This window comes from Pongo pygmaeus, chromosome 11, assembly GCF_028885625.2.
Source record: "Pongo pygmaeus isolate AG05252 chromosome 11, NHGRI_mPonPyg2-v2.0_pri, whole genome shotgun sequence".
NCBI lineage: Eukaryota > Metazoa > Chordata > Mammalia > Primates > Hominidae > Pongo > Pongo pygmaeus.
The window spans coordinates 108,016,979-108,040,872 of NC_072384.2; the positions used below are offsets into that span (position 1 = coordinate 108,016,979).

Sequence of the window (23,894 nt, forward strand, 5' to 3'; positions counted from 1 at the left end):
TCTCATGTTTTGAAACGTAATCACCAATGTCACAATGTAAAGAAGTGGGGCTGGCTGGGCACAGTGGCTCATGCCGATAATCCCAGCACTTTGGGAGGCCGAGGCTGGCGGATCACGAGGTCAGAAGATGGAGACCATCCTGGCCAACGTGGTGAAACCCCGTCTCTACTAAAATACAAAAATTACCTGGGCATGGTGTCATGCACCTGTAGTCCTGGCTACTTGGGAGGCTGAGGCAGGAGAATTGCTTGAACCTGGGAGGCAGAGGTTGCAGTGAGCCGAGATGGTGCCACTGCACTCCAGCCTGGGCGACAAGAGTGAAACTCTGTCTCAAAAAAAAAAAAGAAGTGGGGCTTTCCAGAGGTGATTAAGTTATGAGAGTGGAGCCCTTGTGAGTGGCATTAGGCTTGACTGACTTACAAAGAATCTTAACCAACTGTGATCAGCCCTTTTCCCCTTCTGTCCTCTGCCATGTGAGGTCACAGTGTTCCTCCCTCCTGAGGATGCAATGTTCATGAAAGCAAACACTGGGCCCTCACCAGGCAACAAACCTGCTGGTGCCTTCATCTTGGACTTCCCAGCCTTCGGAACTGTAAGAAATAGATTTCTGGGGTTTTTAAAAATAAATTGCTCAGTCTGTGGTATTTTGTTATAGCAGCAGAAACAGACTAAGATGCGCGGTCAGATAGGATACTTTTTTTTGAGACGGAGTCTCACTATGTCACCCAGGGTGGAGTACAGTGGCGTGATCTTGGCTCACTGCAACCTCCACCTCCCAGGTTCAAGCGATTCTCCTGCCTCAGCCTCCCAAGTATCTGAGATTACAGATGTGCACCACCATGCCCAGCTAATTTTTGTATTTTTAGTAAAGGTGGGGTTTAACCATGTTGGCCAGGCTGGTCTTGAACTCCTGACCTCAGGTGATCTATCCATCTCAGCCTCCCAATGTGCTGGGATTGCAGGTGTGAGCCACTGCACCCGGCCTACTTTTTATTGAGAGACTCAGGGATACCATGCGTTCCACAGAATTCAAACTTTGACTCAACAACAAAAGCAAAAAATTCTGTGTATCATTGGCTTTTGAGATTATTTGTAAAATGTAGACATCACTGAATGCCAAATGCCAAGAATAAAATTTCTTCTAAATTCATCATGAGTGGCTTCTGGTAAAATAATATGGCCTGCCAAAATCACCTTTAGTATTACAATTCACAAATTATCAAATCTCTTGTTTTTGTCTTTTGATATTTCATTTACTGTTTCCAAGCTTTTAGATAAGTTATAATTCTTCTGAAGATATCATAACTGCTTGTTTCTGTTTTCACTACTTTGTTATGACTTGATTTATATGTTTAACTGTTAAATCTCAAGTTTTTGGGGGGTCAGGCGCTGTGGCTCACACCTGTAATTCCAGCACTTTGGGAGGCCGAGGTAGTTGGATCACCTGAGGTTAGGAGTTTGAGACCAGCCTGGCCAACATGGTGAAACCCCGTCTCTATTAAAAATAGGAAAATTAGCCAGGCATGGTGACAATGCCTGTAATCCCAGCTACTCGGGAGGCTGAGGGAGGAGAATCACTTGAACCCAGGAGGCAGAGGTTGCAGTGAGCCGAGATCACGCCACTGCACCCCAACCTGGGCAACAGAGCAAAACTCCGTCTCAAATAAATAAATAAATTAATTAATTAATAAGAATAAGATTTGTTGGGCATAATGTAAGTTAAATTGTTTTTGATATTGCTAGCATGAAGAAATAAATTTACAAAGGGTTTTACTTCTCCACAAAGCAGACAATTTGCATGTTTTGTAAACTGCTTAGCATGGTATAAATGTGAGATAATTTAAGCCAGAGGAAAAAGATTTTTCTCACTCCACCACTCCCTTGGAAAATATTTAAAATATGGTAGTCATATTTCTAATTTCCCTTTGAAGGTACTTTTGGATAGATTCCAGGAAAACGACCCTTTGTAAAATAGATGAATGTTTCATCTAAAAATTTGGTTTGCTTATAAAAAGTTAACTACCAAACATGTTTAAGTGTCCATGTTAGTTACTGTGGTACAAATTATATTCAGTAGAAGTTCCACGCTGAGGAAAAACCATGACGTGCATAAGATGAATGCATTCATGGTGATTATGCTCTTCAGGAGCTAGAAAATAACTACTTAGGAAGATTATGCATGAGAGTAATTGCTGTTTAATGGAGAAAAACTGGGGAAAATAATTATAAGAGTAAAGAAGACATTTCCTAACCATCTGTCATTTAAAAATCAGAAACAAAAAAAGGAAACATAGCATGTTTTTCAGAAAGACTTGGAAATGATGCCAAAAGGCAATACTCTGGTGGTGCACACACAAAAGAGCTCTCAGAAGAGTCTGAGATTACTATATAAAAACAGTCTAAACACCCAAGGTGTATTTACAATTACAGTTAGTCACCTTTATTTGACATTTCTCACCTTTATTTGACATTTCTGTGTAGCCAGGAGGAGAGAACAAACCCAACTGAGATACCCATCACTGGAACCAGGAAACACCAATAAGAAGACATTTTCTCCCACTAGAAGAAAAAAAAAGGTGACTATAGGGAAAAACAGTCTTCTTTTTTTTTTTTTTGAGATGGAGTTTTGCTCTCGTTGCCAAGGCTGGAGTGCAATGGCACGATCTCAGCTCACTGCAACCTCTGCCTCCCAGGTTCACGCAATTCTCCTGTCTCAGCCTCCCCAGTAGCTGGGATTACAGGCATGCACCACCACACCTGGCTAATTTTGCATTTTTAGTAGAGACAGGGTTTCTCCATGTTGGTCAGGCTTTCTCTCGACCTCCCGACCTCAGGTGATCCGCTCGCTTCGGCCTCCCAAAGTGCTAGGATTACAGGTGTGAGCCACCGCAGCCAGCCAAAAAGCAGTCTTCTATTTATCACTTTGAATTTCCTATTTTGTTGAATGCATTGAAGAAATATTAGTAAGCTAATAAAGGACTAAATTGTTACAGGCTTTATTCCCATAACATTTTATTGGTGGTCTCTTCTGCTGAAGCAGGTATTCTTAAGGCTATAGATAGGCTGGGCGCTGTGGCTCACACCTATAATCCCAGCACTGTGGGAGGCTGAGGAAGGTGGATCACTTGAGTTCAGGAGTTCAAGACCAGCCTGGCCAATATGGTGAAACCTCATCTCTACTAAAAATACAAAAATTAGCCAGGCAAGATGGTGCATGCCTATAATCCCAGCTACTCAGGAGACTGAGCCAGGAGAATTGCTTGAACCCAGGAGGTAGAGGTTGCAGTGAGCCGAGATCGCACCACTGCATTCTAGCCTGGCTGACAGAGCGAGACTCCATCTCAAAAAAAAAAAAAAAAAAAAAAAAAAAAAAAAAAAAAAAAGAGGGGGCCTATAGATATTAGCCTCTGAAATGTGCCTATCAGAGTCTCCAATCCTGACTTGGAGGAGCTGATGATCTGGATGTGGAGGAAGAAGCAACACCATGAATTATTCGGTGTGACTGGTTTGCTATTGTTTAACAATACAGGAATTAATAACCAGACAAGACAATAATACAAGAGATGTGAGGCAGTATGTGATTAAGGGTGCAGCTGGAAGTAATCTCTCTCCTCTAAATTTCTGGAGCACTTTAGCTGTGTTCCTTATGACACTTTCCCCTTTCTCTCTCTTGCTACTGTTATTTCTTGTCTTTTTCTCCTGACAACAGTGAACTACTGCAGGGCAATTCTATGTCTGATTCGTCCTTGATTCCCCAAACAGAGCCTAGCTTAGGCCTGCCTAGCACTGCTGCCAGGAATTATTTATTTCAATAAAACGAAGGACATAGGGGATAAGTTTTGGGTGTGAAGAGCGGGAGGGAAAGGGTGTTGCTTGCTGTGAAGATTCTCACTTTGGGCAAAACTAGATTTTTTTTTTTTTTTTGAAACAGGGTCTCACTCTGTTGCCCAGCCTCCCGAGTAGCTGGGACGCACCACCATGCCCAGCTAATTGGTGTGTGTGTGTGTGTGTGTGTGTGTGTGTTTGTGTGTGTGTGTATTTTTTATAGAGACAATGTCTCACCATGTTGCCCAGGCTGGTCTCAAACTCCTGAGCTCAAGGTGGGAGGCCCACCTCGGCCTCCCAGAGTGCTAGGATTACAGGCCTGAGCCACTGAGCCCAGCCTTTATGTATGTGTGTCTGTGTGTATATAAAAAATTATCTGGAAAGCTTTAAAAAAGATACAGAAATACCCAGGCAGAGAGACAGACACTCACTGCAAGCTCCGCCTCCCAGGTTCACGCCATTCTCCTGCCTCAGCCTCCCGAGTAGCTGGGACTACAGGCACCCACCACCACGCCCGGCTAATTTTTTGTATTTTTAGTAGAGACGAGGTTTCACCGTATTAGCCAGGATGGTCTCGATCTCAGCCTCCCAAAGTGCTGGGATTACAGGCGTGAGCCACTGCATCCTGCCATGAATTAATATTTATGAAGTATTTCAAACACTGTCTAGCACAAAGTAAGGACTCAGCGAATTCAGCTTTTATTGTTTTTTAAAAAGTATTTTCTGTATTGTAGCCCCTTGATCTAGATGAGAAAGTTGAGCTTAAACAGGTTAAGTCAAAGACTGCAATCTGGTCACTCACTGTTGGCTTGCCTGGTTTAAACAAATGTTTAAATGGATTGCAACCATTTGGAACCTGAGAGGTTTCATATGAATATGAAGAATTCTGGCTTATTTGAGTAATGGGATAATCTCTTAGCACTGGGCCAGCATTCCTGCAAGGCACCCATTGGCCCTTGCTGACCAGTGGCTTCTCGTCGCAGATGGAGCCCGCGCTCTCCAGTTCATCACCCCCCCGGCATCCCTACTCTTGCAACTAACACTTTCCGCTATTTTTGCACCACCTGCCTGGCCCTTATGGGCAACTCAAGGAAGAAAGGAAAGAAGAGATAGAGGAAAAATGGATTCAACAAATGAAAGTGTTCTTTCTGACTGTTGCTGTGTTTACAAACATTTTAATCATCAAAACATGCTTTATTTGATCGAAGGATCAAACCTGCCTTTGTAAAACAAGAGACTATTTTAATCATTAAGACAACACACGTTTGATTTGGAGGCGTGTTCTCATTCAAAACCTTGCAAAATATAATTTCTTCTTGTCTGGGAGATGGTGTCTTTCTTCGGGGAGAACCTTGAGAGAAATATCTATGAATGTGTTTGAAATATTTTTTCTTTCTTTTAAAAAAATAGATAATTTTAAAAGAAAATGCTTATTTAAATTACATAGCTCTTTTTTTCATTCTCAGTCATCATTTGTGGTTTCCATCAGTATTACATTTATTCCCCAGAGCTAGTATTGCTGTGTTTTCAGAAAGGGAGCCTGTTTGAAGGGACTCTATACTCTTGCAGTAATTAAAATCCTTTTAGGAGTCTTTGACTTTGACTTACTGCTTTGTTTTAAATTATTGAAATTATTCAACTTCCCCATTCTAACCCAGGGAAGGCTGTAGTTGTTCTCATTTATAATGGCACAACATAAGTTTAAAGATAGCTGTCTCCACATGGATGCATCTGCAAATCCATCTCGCTTCTCCCTTCTCCCATCCAGGTTAAGAAGCTCCACTGTGCTTTGTCCATTGCAAGTTGAGAAGTGAGGCCCCAGCTGTCACATACAGTGAGTGAAGAAGCTGAGCTTCCCTCAAAGCCTGGGCCTGTAGGATTTTTTTTTTTTTTTGAGATGGGGTCTCACTGTGTTGCCCAGGCTGGAGTGCAATGGCACTATCTCAGCCCACTGCAACCTCTGCCTCCCAGGTTCAAGCGATTCTTCTGCCTCAGCCTCCCGAGTAGCTGGGATTACAGATGTGCACCATCACCCCTTGCTAATATTTGTATTTTTAGTAGAGAAGTGTTTTCACCATGTTGGCCAGGTTGGTCTCGAACTCTTGGCCTCAGGTGATCTGCCCACATGGCCTCCCAAAGTGCTGGGATTACAGGAGTGAGCCACCGCGCCTGGCCTTCTATTTGCTTTATATTTATCTTTCCAAACTCTCTCTCTCACCCTTCTTTTAAAATTTTGTTTCAAATTCATGATTTTATTTTAGATAAGCTTCTTTTTTTATTATTATTTTTCATTTTTTTTTATTTTGAGACAGAGTCTCCCTCTCTCCCCAGGCTGTGGTGTGATCTCAGCTCACGGCAACCTCTGGCTCACTGCAACCTCCGCCTCCCAGGTTCAAGCAAATCTCCTGCCTCAGCCTCCCGAGTAGCTGGACTATAGGCATGCGGCACCATGCCCAGCTAATTTGTATTTTTAGTAGGCATGGGGTTTCTCCAAGTTGGTCAGGCTGGTCTCAAACTCCCGACCTCAGGTGATCCGCCCGCCTTGGCCTCTCAAAGTGTTGGGATTACAGGCATGAACCACTGCAACCGTGCAACCAGCCTTAGGTAAGTTCCTTTTTTTTTTTTTTTTTTTTTTGAGACAGAGTCTTGCTCTGTTGCCCAGGCTGGAGTGCAGTGGCATGATCTTGGCTCACTGCAACCTCCGCCTCCCGGGTTCAAGTGATTCTCCTGCCTCAGCCTCCCAAGTAGCTGAGACTAAGGCGCTCACCACCATGCCCAGCTAATTTTTGTATTTTTAGTAGAGATGGGGTTTCACCATATTGGCCAGGCTGGTCTCAAACACCTGACCTCGTGATCTACCAGCCTCAGCCTCCCAAAATGCTGAGATTACAGGCATGAGCCACCGCGCCCCGCCATCTACACCCATTAAACAACTCCCCACTTCCCCTTCTCATCAGCTTCTGGCAACCACCATTCTACTTATTGTTTCTATGAATTTGACTACTTTAGATGCCTCATGTAAGTGGAATCATACAGTATTTGTCTTTTGTGGCTTATGTCACATAGCATAATGTCCTCAAGGCTCATCTATGTTGTAGCATGTGTCAGCATTTCCTTCCTTTTTAAGGCTGAATAATATTTCATGGTATGTACATAACACATTTTCTTTTTTCTTTTTTTTTGAGATGGAGTCTCGCTGTGTCGCCCAGGCTGGAGTGCAGTGGCGCGATCTCCACTTACTGCAAGCTCCGCCTTCCGGGTTCTTGCCATTCTCCTGCCTCAGCCTCCTGATTAGCTGGGACTACAGGCGCTCGGCACCATGCCCGGCTATTTTTTTGTATTTTTAGTAGAGACGGAGTTTCACTGTGTTAGCCAGGATGGTCTCCATCTCCTGACCTCGTGATCCACCCGCCTTGGCTGGGATTACAGGCCTGAGCCACCACGCCGCCCCATGACACATTTTCTTTATCAGTTCATCTATCGATGGGCATTTAGGTTGTTTCCACATCTTGGCTATTGTGAATAATGCCGCTGTGAACACGGGTGTGCAAATACTATATATCTTTCCTGTTTAAGGCTGAATAATATTTCATGGTATGTACATAACACATTTTCTTTATCCATTCATCTATCTATGGGCATTTAGGTTGTTTCCACATCTTAGCTATTGTGAATAACGCCGCTGTGAACACGGATGTGCAAATACTATATCTCTTTGAAATCCTGCTTTCAATTCTTTTGGATATGTAGCTAGAAGTGGAATTGCTGGATCATATGGTAAGTATATTTTTAATTTTTTGAGGAACCTCCATTCTGTTTTCCATAGCAGCTGCATCATTTTACATTCCCACGAACTGCACAAGTGTTCCAAAGAGCATGGGTATTTTTAAAAGCTCTTTCAGTAGAAGTTTTCTGTTTATTATCTTTTGCTTTCCTTTTTTCTTCTCCATCATTGCCTTAACACAACCTATCTCGTTTGCCTGGACTAACTGATTGGTTTGATAAATTTTCCTATATTTTCTTTCTTTTTCTTATTGGAGGCTATACAATTCAATTCTTTTACAATAGACCTTAAATTTTTTTACATGTATATTATTTAATAAATACTTTTTTCTTTCTTTCTTTCTCTCTTTTTTTTTGGAGACAGGGTCTCACTCTGTCACCCAGGCTGGAGTGCAGTGGCATGATCTCAGCCCACTGCAACCTCAGCCTCCTGGGTTCAAGCAATTATCATGCCTCAACCTCTGGAATAGCTGGGATTACAGGGACACACCATCACCCTCGGCTAATTTTTATATTTTAGCAGAGACAGGGTTTCACCATGTTAGCCAGGCTGCTCTCGAACTCCTGACCTTAGGTGATCCACTCGCCTTGGCCTTCCAAAATGCTGGGATTACAGGCCTGAGCCACCGTGCCCAGCCATAAAATACTTTTTTCTAACCAAATCGAAAGTTTTTACTGTTTTTATCTTTTCTTAAACACATTGTGACATATTAAAGTATGCGTGAATAATTTGTTGTATAACTTTACCTCCCACCCCATCATAATAGTGTTCTCTGGAGGTTTAACATTCTTTTAAGTACCCTCACCCCATAATTTTTTTTCACAATTGTTAAATAAATTTTCTGACATAATTTGTCAATTTGTGTGCTAAAATCTGTTTTCTGTGTACAAATGTATCTGAGCCACTTTTCTTCTTGCGACTTTCAAGAAGACCTGCTACAGTACAAGGTATTATTCAAAATATGTAACAGCCAGGACCCTGGAATCAAACTGAGCTGACCAATCAGCATGCTCTCTTCCTGCAGGGGCGGGGAGAGGTTGAAAGAGGATGGGAGGATTGTGGTGTGGGGGAGTGGTGGAGAGACAGGCATTCACCAGCCAGAACAGGGCGCTGACCCATCAGAATAGGCACTGAGTTTAAGCAGCCTCTTTGTTCACACCAGTGCTGCCATCCTCGGTGACTGTCAGCCCCAGCCTGCAGAGAGAGAAAGAGAGACAGAAACAGAAACAGAGACTATATGCAGTATTTTTTTTTTCTTTTTCCCGAGATGGAGTCTCACTCTGTCACCCAGGCTGGAGTGCAGTGTTGCAATCTCGGCTCACTGCAACCTCCGCCTCCCGGGTTCAAGTGATTCTTCTGCCTCAGCCTCCCGAGTAGCTGAGATTACAGGTGCACACCACCATGCCCGGCTAATTTTTGTATTTTTAGTAGAGATGGGGTTTCACCATGTTGGCCAGGCTGGTCTCGAACTCCTGACATTGTGATCCACCCGCCTTGACCTCCCAAAGTGCTGGGATTACAGGCATGAGCCACCGTGCCTGAACAGTTTTTTTTTTTAAAGATATTTACTGTTCTAGTGTGGAATATTGCCTGGAATGGAATGGTTTAAATATTACCATAGTGTAGTTTAAAATATAAAATAGGATTTTGAACCTTATTGTGATAAATTTCTGTATATGATGTATGTGGTTGTGTCTCCCCGCCAAAGTAAGGAACCCTTTTACAGCACGTTGAGAAGATATTTTTTGGTGTGAAAGGGTGACAGGCCTTTAAATCTTTCAGGGATACATATAAGCATAAGGATTCAGCCTCTATGGGGAAGGTGTGTGCAGCACTCAAAGTTGCTAACATCAATTTCCTAACTTTCAGCCAGGGTTCTTACTGCATTTGGCATGGCTCTGATGAGAGAGTGGAGAATTTCTGACAGCATAGCACACTAGCTTCCGACAGATGGGGTTAAGCTGCCAAAAATGACAATCAGGGATTCAATAAGAAATTTTGGCCATTAAATCGATTTTTATATTATTACTTTTTTTTTTTTTTTTTTGAGACGGAGTCTCGCTGTGTCGCCCAGGCTGGAGTGCAGTGGCGCAATCTCACTCACTGCAAGCTCCGCCTCCCGGGTTCACGCCGTTCTCCTGCCTCAGCCTCCTGAGTAGCTGGGACTACAGGCGCCCGCCACCATGCCCAGCTAATTTTTTTTGTATTTTTAGTAGAAATGGGGTTTCACCGTGTTAGCCAGGATGGTCTCGATCTCCTGACTTCATGATCCACCTGCCTCGGCCTCCCAAAGTGCTGGGATTACAAGCGTGAGCCACCGCGCTCGGCCTATATTATTACTTTTTATTAGGTTGGTGCAAAAGTAATTGTGGTTTTTGCCATTACTTTTAATGGGAAAAACCGCAATTACTAATCTTCTGTTTTTCATAGGACTTTAAAACCATATTTCCCCTCAATTTTATTCTCCTTTTGGTTTAATAGTTGTTAAGGCATTTTTTCATAATTAGCACAGTATGTTTGACTGCAGACCCTTTTTTTTTTTTCTCTGTCACCCAGGCTGGAGTGCAGTGGTGTGATCTCGGCTCACTGCAACCTCTGCCTCCCGGGTTCAAGCAATTCTCTGCCTCAGCCTCCCAATTAGCTGGGATTACAGGCGCCCGCCACCATACCCGGCTAATTTTTGTATTTTTAGTAGAGATGGGGTTTCACCATATTGGCCAGGCTGGTCTTGAACTCCTGACCTCGTGATCTACCCACCTTGGCCTCCTAGAGTGCTGGGATTACAGGCGTGAGCCACTGTGCCCGGCCAACTGCAGACAAATTTATGATACTTCTAGGTTATAAATCTTTAGAATTCTGTGAATTTCAATATTATTTGAAGTAGTTCTTCAGTTACATTTACATATGTTGTAAATATATATATATAATATATATATATATATATTTTTTTGAGACGGAGCCTCGTTCTGTCACCCAGGCTGGAGGGCAGTGGCACGATCTCAGCTCATTGTAACCTCCACCTCCGAGGTTCAAGCGATTCTCCTGCCTCAGCCTCCAGAGTAGCTGGGACTACAGGCGCCCGCCACCACACCCAGCTAATTTTTGTATTTTTAGTACAGTCAGGGTTTCACCATATTGGCCAGGCTGGTCTTGAACTCCTGACCTTGTGATCTGCCCGCCTCGGCCTCCCAAAGTGCTGGGATTACAGGCGTGAACCACCATGCCCGGCCTTGAATATATTTTTAGTTTAGGGAATCTTCCAAAATACAAAGCACTCCTAGTTAGGTATCAGTGAGTTTGAATTGTTGGTAAGAGTTTGAATTATTGACAAAATGCCAAAAATATTGTTTGATTTCACATAACAAACTTGTTAAATATATTTTTGTGGAAAAGAATGAAAAACTGTTTTATTTTGCACCCGCATTGCAGTAGTTCAGCAGTGCAGATACTGTTTTCCCTCAGCACCTTGAAGACACTACTTCACTGGCTTCTTTGTGGCATTTAATCTCTCAGTTGAGAAGAGGGTTGCCTAATTGCCATTCCTAATTGTCATTCCTTTGCTCCTAATCTGTCTTTTATCTCTGATGGCCCTTAAGATTTTCTTGTTGTTCTTGATGTTTTAAAATTGTCCTGTAATGATTTGACTTTTTTATCCTTTTGGTATGTAACACGCTTTTGTAAAAATTAACTTTCCCTTCATTTTCTTCCGGAATCCTCACAATCTAACCTCAATCCTCCTTCATGTTTCTCTCATGTTATTCTCATCTTTGACCATGATTGTGTGAAGTCCTTCCCTCCAATTCAGTAATCCCCTTTTCAAAGCTATCCAGCCTAGAGTTCATTTTTTCAATTGATTTTTTAATTTTAATGCCTATTTTTACATTTCTACTTGTTTCTCTTTCAGATCTACCTATTTCTTGTTCCATAATAGATTTTTTTTTTTTTGCTTCCTATTTTCTTGTTCTTTTTTAATGGAGGAAATATCTTTATCTCTTTAAGTATCATAAGCACATTTATTTTCAATTCCTTATCAAGCGGTTCCACAAAATTATTATTATTATTATTATTTTATTTATTTATTTATTTGAGACAGTCTTGCTTTGCAGCCCAGGCTGGAGTGCGATGGCACCATCATGGCTCACTGCAGCCCCAATCTCCCGGGCTCAAGCCATCCTCCCGCCTCAGCCTCCTGAGTAGCTGGAACTGCAGAAGTGAGCCACTACACATGGCTAATTTTTTTATTTTTAGGTTAAGGTCAAGGTCATGCCGCGTTGCCGAGGCTGGTCTCAAACCCTTGACCTCTCAAAATGCTGAGATTACAGAGAAGAGCCACCATGCCAGGCCTAATTTTATCTAGAGTGAATTCATACTCTTAACTGGGGAGGTGGAATTCATATTCTTTCTTATGTAAAACATTTTAATGTGGTTTTGAATTTTACTTTGCAGGAGGCTATTCTGAGCAGAAGGAGCTGTAGTCTTTTATTTTCTGTTTCCTGTTCCCTCCATGCTCACTTTTTCCTACCTGACAGTGTTGCCTTTATCTTCTCCACATGGCAGCCTGGGACCTCAGTTCAGAAGCAGAAACACAGCATTTTTTCTTGGTATTCCTGCCTTACTTTGATATTGTAAATATCACAATATTTACAATATCACAATTGTCACAATATTTACAATATCAAAATAAGCCAGGAATACCAAAAAATTAAACCCACATGTCAATTTGAGAAAAATTTATAGGACTATGACATGCATTAATTTGTCTTTTAAAAAATCTTCCATTAAAATGTATTTTTTTCTTTTGATTCCTTCATTACATCAGGCTCTGTCCTTGAATTCCTTTCCCAACTTCTGCTTCCATAGCTTTAAGCCATGGGGTATCCAACTTTTTGTCAGGCTTCATCACAAGAGGGAGCCCCATTGCTAGTCCTCATCCTCAAAGCTCTCTGCGTGATGTTGTCTACTGTTACTCTTCACTACCCTGTGGGAGCCAAAGCCCTGGACATAAGAACAGAAGGCAAGTAGGTATACAGCTGCAATTCAGCTCTCTTCACTGTGTAATTTTTGTTTGTTTCTGTGCCATGGAGATATGTATGTTTTTGCATTCTGAACCAACTACATCATTTTTATTTCCCCTTTTTATAAGCTTTTTATTGCTACATGTTTGGAATGAGGGTAGGGGCTGAAGGTGGGAGGGGGGAGAAACTGATCAAAGAATGAGGCTGACGCACCTCTTAGGCAGATATCAATTGTGTCCTTCGGCTTATATTCAAGGTGCAAAAGTTTTGGCTGGGTGCAGTGGCTCACACCTGTAATCCCAGCACTTTGGGAGGCCGAGGCTGGTGGATCACCTGAGGTCAGGAGTTCAAGACCAGCCTGGCCAATATGACGAAACCTGTCTCTACTGAAAATACAAAAATTAGCTGGGCATGGTGGCACGTGCCTATAACCCCAGCTACTAGGGAGGCTGAAGTAGGAGAATCACTTGACCCTGGGAGGCGGAGGTTGCAGTGAGCAAAGATCGAATCAGCCTCAAAAAAAAAAAAAAGTTATGTTCGTTTTTTATTTGACAAGCTATTTTATACATTTTAGTTTTTATTCCTTTCTTTAATTTACCAATAAAGCAAAGGCAAACCATTTAGTTTTTATTTCTGATTACAAAAGCAATAACTTTTTTTCTTTTTTTTTTTTTTTTTTTTTTTTTTTGAGATGGAGTCTCGCTCTGTTGCCCAGACTGGATAACAGTGGCCGACCTCAGGTCAATGCAACCTCTGCCTTCTGGTCTTAAGCAGTTCTCCTGCCTCAGCCTCCCGAGTAGCTGGGACTACAGGTGCACATCACCATGCCTGGCTAATTTTTGTATTTTTAGTAGAGACAGTGTTTCACCATGTTGGCCAGGCTGGTCTCGAACTCCTGATCTCATGTGATGTGCCCACCTCAGCCTCCCAAAGTGCTGGAATACAGGTATGAGCTACTGCTCCAGCCACAATAACTCTTAATTATAGAAAATTATTAAAATTCAGGAAAGGAGAAATACTAGTTTGGAGAACGGTGAGTGGGATGCTTTATGGATGCCTCCTCTTTGAATATGTGCCTTGAAAGATGAGGATTTTAGCAGTAGGATTGTGAGGAAAGAAAAGAAAAAGGGTATTTTAAAGGAGGGGATGGAATCCAGATATGGAAATAAAAATATTCCACATTCTTCACAGGATATTGCTGGGTACATGGAGTAAGGGTGGATATATAGATAAAGCTGGAAATGATTTGGGATGAGATTTTGCAGATCTTGAATGTAAAGGAGTTTGGCATTTATTCTTCAGGAAATGAAAATTCAAGTTCTTGGCCGCGTGAGGTGGCTCGCACCTGTAATCCCAACACTTTGGGAGGCCGAGGTGGGTGGATCACTTGAGGTCAGGAGTTCAAGACCAGCCTGGCCAATATGGCGAAACCCTATCTCTACTAAAAATACAAAAATTAGCCAGGTGTGGTGGCAGGCACCTGTAATCCCAGCTACTTGGAAGGCTGAGACAGGAGAATTGCATGAACCCTGGAGTCGGAGGTTGCAGTGAGCCGAGATCGCTCCACAACACTCCAGCCTCAGGGACAGAGTAAGACTCTGTCTCAAAAAAAAAAAAAGAAAGAAAGAAAGAAAAGAAAAGAGAAGAAAAGAAAATCCAAGTTCCACATTTGTCCTTAAAAAAATTCCTGTAAAGCTCTTTTTGTACCACAGCGCAGAGAAGGTACAATGTTACATTTGAGAATCACTATTTTGTTCATTTCCTGTGAGACAAGTTTGAATGTAAAATAGGAGGAAAAGCCTTGTATTTTAGTTCCTTCCTGATTCCCCCTCGCCCCGCTGAAGGTAGGCAGGGGCTGGGGAGGAGAGGAGTTATGTATTCACTTTCCGCAATTAAACACAAGTAAAAATCCATATCTATCCCCAACGGTAAAACAGTCACATAACCGGCACTTTAACTATAATTACAGAAAACGTTTTACGTTGCTACAAGAGCAAATGTATAATCAAGAAAGATTCTTTGTAATGTTATCTAAAACCTGAAAAGTCTGTAGTTTTGGTTGGTTGCCCAGTAAATTGAAAGGACTTTTTTTTTTTAATCTTGGGTTTCGTTTTTCTTGGTCTAAGGCCCAATCTATTGCCAGTGGTGAGTCAGAAGGGATGCCTGAAATAGTTCTTGTGAAGTTATCTGTGTTTGTGTCTTACCATCCAAACACAGAGAAAGGCCAAGACTTTCTCATTCAGCTATAGATTTCACAAAAGCCTAGCACAGTGTTCCCATGTTAAATGTTTGCTGAATTACAAAAAAGCATTTCAACTCATCTGTCAAATATGTGAGACAACAAATAGCATTTTGTGATGTGTTCACGGATGTGTAGTTAGAATCGTAAGGCCAAAAGTAATCCAGAAGTTTCCTTTCCCTTTTCCTTGACCAGGAAGAACTGTCCAATGAACGCTATTCACTGATGAGGGAAAAGTTCTGGTAAAGATATTTTTTCAAAATATTAAGATAAAACCAAAAGCACTTATTTTCAGAAAGTGATTATCATTAGCTAGAAAAATCAAATCACAAGGCCAGGCATGGTGGCTCATGCCTGTAATCCCAGCACTCTGGGAGGCCGAGACAAGCGGATCACGAGGTCAGGAATTCCAGACCAGCCCGGTCAACATGGTGAAACCCTGACTCTATTAAAAATACAAAAATTAGCCTAGTGTGGTGGCAGGCACCTGTAGTCCCAGCTACTTGGGAGGCTGAGGCAGGAGAATCGCTTGAACCTGGGAGGCGGAGTTTGCAGTGAGCCGAGATCGCACCACTGCACTCCAGCCTGAGTGACAGAGCAAGATGCCATCTCAAAATAAATAAATAAATAAAAATAGAATTACACATAAAATAGTGGTATCCAGCTTATGGGATGAGAGAGTAACAGAAGCTGGACCCCTCCAAAAACCTAAAAAAAATGAAGAAAAAAAGGCCGGCGTGGTGGCTCACACCTGTAATCCCAGCACTTTAGGAGGCCAAGGCGGGTGGATCACAAGGTCAAGAGATTGAGAACATCCTGGCCAATATGGTGAAACCCCGTCTCTACTAAACATACAAAAATTAGCTGGGCGTGGTGGCGCGTGCCTGTAATCTCAGCTACTCAGGAGGCTGAGGCAGGAGAATCACTTGAACCCAGGAGGTAGAGGCTGCAGTGAGCCAGGATTACGCCACTGTACTCCAGCCTGGCAACAGAGCGAGACTCCTTCTCAAAAAAAAAAAAAAAAAAAAGAACAAAAAATAGATTGGTGAATATACTATACTATACTACACTACACTACACTATACTATATTATGCTGTATTATAACATACCATATTATAATATACTAGTGATGCTCAAACTAAAGGAGCCCACAGATTTTGAAGAATATCATCATGAGGTAGAGTGAGAGAAGGTATGAGGGGTCTTCTCACTTGTTACTTCTGTCCCTCTCTCCGTAGGCAGTGGTGGCTGAGAGGAAGGACTGACACCTTTGTGCTACCAGAGCACTTTGCAGAGGAGCTGTTAGTGGCCCTGTAGGAGTCTGCTGGCCATACATCTGGGTGTCAAATCAAGAGAGCATGAGAAGTTGGACAGGAAAGGTCCAAGGCAAAATGGTTACTAAAGGCCATCCCTGATCCTGACCCTAAAAGAAGAAAAGGCCCTTTGCTCTTGGCATGCTTTTGCAGGAGTGTCTCAGTCTGTTTGGGCTGCTATAACATTGACTGGGTGATCTGCCTGCCCGGCCTCCCAAAGTGCTGGGATTACAGGTGTGAGCCACTGTGCCAGGCCTCAAGGTCAGGAGTTTGAGACCAGCCTGGCCAACATGGTGAAACCTGTCTTTACTAAAAATACAAAAATTAGCCAGGCATGGAGGCGCATGCCTATAATCCCAGCTACTGGGGAGGCTGAGGCAGGAGAATCACTTGAACCTGGAAGGTGGAGGTTGCGGTGAGCCGAGATCGTGCCATTGCACTCCAGCCTGGCCAACAAGAGTGAAACTCTGTCTCAAAAAAAATAAATAAAATAAACAAACAAACAACGATGTGTTTCTTCATGGTTCTGGAGGCTGGGAAGTCTTTGATCAAGATGCCAGCAGATGTGGTGTCTACGGAGAGCCTGCCTTCTGGTTGGTGAGCAACACCTTCTCTCCGTGTCCTCACGTGGTAGAAGGGGAGAGGCAGCCCTCTGGGGCCTCTTTCATGAGGGCGCTAATTCCATTCATGAGGGCTCCCCTCTCATGACCTAATCACTTCCCAATGGGCCCACCTGCTAATACCATCCATCACCTTGAGGATTAGGTTTTCAATATATGAATTTTGGTGGACAAAAACATTTTGATCATAGCCAGAAGGTAAATTGGTGTTGCTCTAAACTAAGGAAACAGAGAGGACTCTGGGAAATGCTCCTCCCTCCCTGGGGCTCCTAAGCTTTTCAAATATTTTCATCATTGCCATATATCTCTCCTCAACCACTCTACAGCCCTGGATTAGAACGTAGCATAAGCCACAACTTTCAATTTGCTTATAATCTGACGTAGAGATTCATTCATTCACTTAACATACATGCAACCACCTACAATGTGCCATAAATATATGCCAGAAAGGCAGAATACTTGCCAAACAAAAGGTGCAGCTACTATATGCAATGAGATTTGGGAAGCTGTGTCTAGGGGTCGGATAGCCTGGGAAGGCTTTATCAAAAACTCGTGATTTGAAGTGGGATTTGTAAAATGCGTGGGATTTAGACTGGAGGAGAAGGAGGAGGTAATGCTGGAAGTACAGAGGTGTGAGTAGGAGACATGAGGGAATTCAAACTGGAAAGGGAGGTTCCAGGCCAAGCGTGGTGGCTCACGCCTGTAATCCCAGCACTTTGGGAGAACGAGGCGGGCAGATCACTTGAGGTCAGGAGTTCAAGACCAGCCTTGCCAACATGGTGAAACACTGTCTCTACTAAAAATACAAAAATTAGCCAGGCATGGTTGCAGGCACCTGTAATCCCAGCTACTAGGGAGGCTGAAGCAGGAGAATCACTTGAACTGGGGAGATGGAGGTTGCAGTGAGCCAAGATCATGCCACTGCACTCCAGCCTGGGTAACAGAGCAAGATTCTGCCTCAAACAAACAAACAACAACCAAACAAACAACAGCAACAAAACAAATTTATACTTTAAAAGGGTGAATGCTGCTATGTAAATTCTATCTCAATTTTTTTAAAAAAATTAGACTATTTATTTATGATCCCTGAATGGAATTAAACTAAATGATAAAAATTTTCTTAAAATCAAGGTAGAAGTCACTTTTTAACCAAAGATTATATTCTTTTTTTTCCTCTTTTTTAACTTTTGTTTTAGGTTCAGGGGCTCATTATGCGGTTTTGTTATATAGGTAAACTCATGTCACGAGAATTTGGTGTACAGAATATTTCATTACCCAGGTACTAAGTGTAGTACCTGATAGGTATTTTTAAAATATGAAACGTTTCATGAATTTGCATGTCATCCTTATGCAGGGGACATGCTAATCTTCTCTGCATCATTCCAATTTTAGTATATGTGCTGCTGAAACTAGCACCAAAAGTTATATTCTGCAGTGTATGTCAAATGAAAATTGCATCTGATCTGTGAATATTACTCTGGAAAAATCCCTTGAATTGTCCAGGGTATAGTAGTAGTCAGGATTAATATATTCTTTATCATCTCTTAATAAACGCAGTGCAGCCAGTTTTTTCTCCAGCGTTGGAGTCCATCACTGTTGCTGTGGATCGGCAACAAATGAAGTCATTGGTTTGCATTTCAGGCCTCCATTGCATGAAAAATACAGGTTGTGTGAACATAGTTGACTTGTCAGAAATTAAAGACATAGATAATCCAATTTCCCTGAATTCCGTTTTTTGAGACTGAGTCTTGCTCTGTTGCCCAGGCTGGAGTGCAGTGGTATGATCTCCACTCACTGCAACCTCCACCTCCTGGGCTCAAGTGATTCTCCTGCCTCAGGCTCTCGAGTAGCTGGGACTACAGGCATGCGCCACCACGCCTGGCTAATTTTTATTTTTATTTTTAGTAGAGACAGTGTTTCTCCATGTTGGTCAGCCTGGTCTCGAACTCCTGACCTCAAATGATCCACCCGCCTCAGCCTACCAAAGTGCTGGGATTACAGGGGTGAGCCACCGCACCCAGCCTTGAATTCTTAAATTCTATTTACTTCATACTATTTCATCTAATTCCTTTCCTCACTTGTATTTATTTTACGATCAAGTTCTTCTATCTAGTCCTAGTGAACCTTAACATTCTTTCCAGCGGCCGCGGAGGACAAAGGGCGGGCGGATCGGCGGGGAGGGGGCGGGGCGCGGCCAGGCCAGGCCCGGAGGCTCCGCATGCTGCCGCTGCCCCCGGGCTCCCCCGCCGCCGCCCTAGCCGCGGAGCCGCGCGGAGCTGAGCGGGCGAGCTAACCCGAGCCAGCCGGCGGGCATCCTGGAGGCTGCGGCGCAGGGAGGGGCCCGACGCGCGCACGTGGCCCCGGCGGCCGCCATGGCAGACAGCTGCAGCGCGAGGGGCGCGGCGTTGGCTGTCCCGGCCCCCAGGCCGGGCAGTGGCGGCCCAGGACCACGCGTCTACTTTCAGAGCCCCCCCGGAGCCGCAGAAGAGGGCCCGGGCGGCGCGGCCGATGAGGGCCCAGTGAGGCGCCAAGTGAAGGTCACCGTCAAGTATGACCGCAAGGAGCTACCGAAGCGCCTCAACCTAGAGGAGTAGATCCTGGAGCAGCTGACGCGCGTCTAGACTGCCAGGAAGAGATCCCAGAACTGGAGATTGACGTGGATGAGCTCCTGGACATGGAGAGTGACGATGCCCGGGCTGCCAAGGTCAAGGAGCTGCTGGTTGACTGTTACAAACCCACAGAGGCCTTCATCTCTGGCCTGCTGGACAAGATCCGGGGGCATGCAGAAGCTGAGCACACCCCAGAAGAAGTGAGGGTCCCCTACCCAGAAGAACGGTGGCTCCCACAGGACAATCGCTGCCCCCCGACCTCGTAGCAACAGCAATACCGGGGGACCCTGCGGCCAAGCCTGGTGCCATGAGCAGGGCTCCTCGTGCCCTTGGCCCAGGGGTCTCTTCCCCTGCCCCCTCAGTTTTCCACTTTTGGGGTTTTTTATTGTGATTAAACTGATGGGACTTTAAAAAAAAAAACAAAAAACATTCTTTCTATATATAATACATTCTCCTGAAAAAACATAGTCTTCCCCAAGTAGATACAATTTTTATATTTTTATATTTTTTAATCTTTTTTTCTTTATTTTAAAACACAGTTGAGATCATTCTGTACATACAATTTAATAGTATCTTGCTTTTTAGGGTTTTTTTGTTAAGGTTTATTACACGTTCTTAAACACCATACCCTTCATCAAGTGAAGATATTTAGCCATATGAATGGTTATATATTTTTATTGTTTTTAGTTTTCTGATATTATAAATAATGTTGCAATGGACATATATGAACATAAATCTTAGTCCTCTGACTGTACTTTTCCATATTTTAAAATCTTTATTTATTTATTTATTTATTTTGAGATAGGATCTCATTCTGTCGCTCCAGCTGGAGTACAATGGCGCAACTCACTGCAGCGTTGACATCCCTGGGCTAAAGCAATTCTCCCATCTCAGCCTCCCAAAGTCTCAAAGTGCTGGGACTGCAGCTGTGAGCCACATGCCAGCCTGACTGTACTTTTTGTTTTTGTTTTTGTTTTTTTTTTTTGAGACCGAGTTTCACTCTTGCTGCCCAGGCTGGAGTGCAGTGGCCTGATCTCGGCTCACCGCAACCTCTGCCTCCCGGGTTCAAGCAATTCTCCTGCCTCAGCCTCCCGAGTAGCTGGGATTACAGGCAGCCGCCACCAAGCCCAGGTAATTTTTGTATTTTTAGTAGAGACGGGGTTTCACCATGTTGGCCAGGCATGTCTCGAACTCCTGACCTCAGGTGATCTGCCCGCCTCAGCCTCCGAAAGTGCTGGGATTACAGGCGTGAGCCACCCCGCCCAGCCAATCTACTCAGGATTTTTTATGGGATTCTTAAATAAGAACCTATAAGCGCCAAACCTCAAAATTTCCCGCTTTTCTCACAACAGCAGTTATCCTGGCCTCACCCAATCCTTTTGATTTCTTTTTTTTAAAAGCCAAAAATCAAACAAGAGTGTTGGGATTTAAAACCAGTTTTAATATAACTGCTAAGTATTAAAGGTGCTACTAGTAGGTACAGTACTACTAGGTACTAAGTCAATAATTCCACTCATAGTTTTTTTTTTTTTTTTGCCAAGTTCTGTTGCTCTCCTCTTTAGTGTATCCCAGACCATTCTTACCAACATTATATGCCAACCTTCCTTGATGCAAGTTTTCCTTTTATAGTCATGATCTTTCTTTCTTTTTAGAGATGGGGTCTTGCCATGTTGCCCTGGTCTCAAACTCCTGGCTTCAAAATAGGAAGATCTGTTTCTCTCGTGTTCTCTTTGAATGGCTGCTGGACTACTGTTTCTGTGCACAGGCAAAGGGGCAGAGCTGAGGAACAGTCATCCCTCCTCGCTGTCCATTATCTGTTGCCAATGTGGTTATTTTCATCTTTGTGCCACAGGCTCATTGCTCACAGCATTTTCCCTTTCGTGTACCTGCTGCCTCCTGATTCTCACACATACGAGAATTCTCACACATGATGAGAAGGACCCTAGGCAGGTCCTTCTGTTAAGAGCTGAAGCAATATGAAGAGACTTTGTGGCCTTTTAACTACTTAGTTAGATCTTTTGACTTATCTGCATAACTTTTGTAAAGTTACAAAACTTAAGTAGAGTTTTGGCCCACAATAAATAACCACCTTAGAAACTCTAATCAAGGTAAGTAGACCAATTTCCTAAGTGCTCTCTAATTATGTTTTTAAATTTATTGTCAAACCAACTATGACCATAAATTGAAGTGCTGTGGTTAGAGGGCACATTTCTGGTCAAATGAATCACAAACTCATGTCAGCTGGTCAAGGAATAATATGCTATTTTCAGTTTTTATAGTACTAGGAAGCAATAAATGACAAGGACTCACGTGCAATAAAGCTGTTATCAGTCTGTGAGAAAAATCTCATATATTAGTAGTTATGTTATAGCTATACCAACCTAATAAATTCAGATGTCTTTTGCATATTAGATTACTTTCCCACCACAAGTGAGCTACAAATAATGTTTGTCTTTCTGAAGACAAACATTTGTCACAGTCATTCCTCCCATTCCTGCATGAATCACACTGGTTCATCTGCTGTGACTTAGAAGATTACGGCCAATGTTCAACACAAGCCAAAGTGATAAATGTGCACTTAGCTCATGTGAAAGCCCATGTAGACGCATTTCTGGAACAACGGGAGGAAGATTTATGGCAGTAAGGCAGTGGCATGTGTGAGAATTTCCACAATGGTGGAGCTGAGACATGGATGGAATTGGGGTGAGAGGTTAGACCCATCAAGTTTAGAGAGAACTTCTGAATCAAACTCATGGCAGCAAGCCAGGTGCGGTAGCTCGCACCTGTAATCCCAGCTTCTTGGGAAGCTGAGGCAGGAGGATTTCTTGAAGCTAGGAGTTTGTGATCAGCCTGGGTAACACAGCAAAACCCCATCTCTTAAAAAAAAGTTAAGAAAAAAAAGAGACCAGGTGCAGTGGTTCATGCTTGTAATCCCAGCACTTTGGGAGGACTAGGTGGGTGGACCACCTGAGGTCAGCAGATCGAGACCATTCTGGCTAACACAGTGAAGCCCCATCTCTACTAAAAATACAAAAAAAAAAAAAAATTAGCTGGGCGTGGTGGCACGCGCCTGTAGTCCCAGCTACCCGGGAGGCTGAGGCAGGAGAATCACTTGAACCCAGGAGGTGGAGGTTGCAGTGAGCCGAGATTGTGCCATTGCACTCCAGCCTGGGCAACAAGAGCGAAACTCCATCTCAGATAAAAAGAAAAAAGAAAGATACGGAGTCAAAGAAGGTTTCAGATCGATGCTAACCTAGATCCCCAGATTCACCCAGTGGACATACTGTAGGTTCTATGGCACATGAGGGCCCCCAGCCCTGGTTTCAGCACTGGGCAGCTCTGCTGTTAAATGAGTGGAGTCATAATTTTATCTGTTTTCCTTAGAGGATTCTCAAAGTCAGTGAGGTGACAGGTGACAACAAGAGTTTATAAAAATCTTGATGTCCTATACAGCAAGGAACACATTTTGTGTTTTTTTCAAAAAGGTAATTATCGTTAGTAAGAATGGTAAAGACTTCTTACCATTACTCTTTTTTTTTTTTTTTTTTTTGAGACAGAATCTCGCTGTGTCACCCAGGCTGGAGTGCAGTGGCAAGATCTCAGCTCACTGCAATCTCTGCCTCCTGGGTTCAAGCGATTCTCCTGCCTCAGCCTCCTGAGTAGCTGGGATTATAGGCATGCGCCACCACACCGAGCTAATTTTTGTATTTTTAGTAGAGATGGGTATCATCATGTTGGCCAGGCTGGTCTGGAACTCCTGACCTCAGGTGATCCGCCACCCTCGGCCTCCCAAAGTGGTAAGATTACAGGCGTGAGCCACCGCACCTGGCCCCATTACTCTCTTTGAGGTGTCATGTAATTGAAGAAAATGCATTTTCGTGATGTAGATAAAAATCAGACCCTACCAAACAATTGCCCGAGTTGTTCTTATTTGTATCCAGCCCCCCTCTTAAATTTTTTTACCACCAATAAGGACAAAGTGGCTACAAATACTAGAGCTCTCAGTAGCAAGAGTGGCCCCTGGCATGGAGTAGAGGCACAAGGTTAGGGATGTCCCATTGAGGTAGGTTTGATTTTTTTATAGGCTTGGGACAGGACTTGTGGTGAGTTCAGTTCAGGCCGGGCGCGGTGGCTCATGCCTGTAATCCCAGCACTTTGGGAGGCCGAGGCGGGCAAATCACGAGATCAGGAGATCGAGACCATCCTGGCTAATACGGTGAAACCCCGTCTCTACTAAAAATATAAAAAATTAGCCGGGTGTGGTGGTGGGCGCCTGTAGTCCCAGCTACTCAGGAGGCTGCCACTGCGCCACTGCACTCCAGCCTGGGTGACAGAGCGAGACTCCGTCTCAAAAAAAAAGTTCAGTTCAGTTTCCTATTATAGTAACCAGCCAATTATAGCGCACACTTTACAAATTATATTTCATTTTGGTGAAAATGCACTTTGGAATTAATCATAAGAAGAATCTTGAGAAAGACGCAGAAGTAA

At 43.4% G+C, this 23,894-nt stretch overlaps 1 long non-coding RNA gene, 1 other non-coding gene and 1 pseudogene across 2 annotated transcripts; 2 read left to right on the plus strand and 1 right to left on the minus strand.

Annotated features, from left to right (window-relative positions):
• The first annotated feature begins 453 nt into the window (after positions 1–453).
• Positions 454–16,684, plus strand: LOC129031059 (uncharacterized). Its single transcript, XR_008500930.1, has 4 exons — positions 454–592; positions 5,594–5,659; positions 12,503–12,627; positions 16,103–16,684. It is a non-coding gene; the product is annotated as an uncharacterized LOC129031059 (long non-coding RNA).
• A 1,422-nt stretch (positions 16,685–18,106) lies between these two features.
• LOC129032347 (U6 spliceosomal RNA) lies at positions 18,107–18,213 on the minus strand. Its single transcript, XR_008501338.1, has one exon. It is a non-coding gene; the product is annotated as a U6 spliceosomal RNA (small nuclear RNA).
• Positions 18,214–19,015: 802 nt separating this feature from the next.
• LOC129031744 (protein phosphatase 1 regulatory subunit 14B-like) lies at positions 19,016–19,806 on the plus strand (annotated as a pseudogene).
• Positions 19,807–23,894: the final 4,088 nt, after the last annotated feature.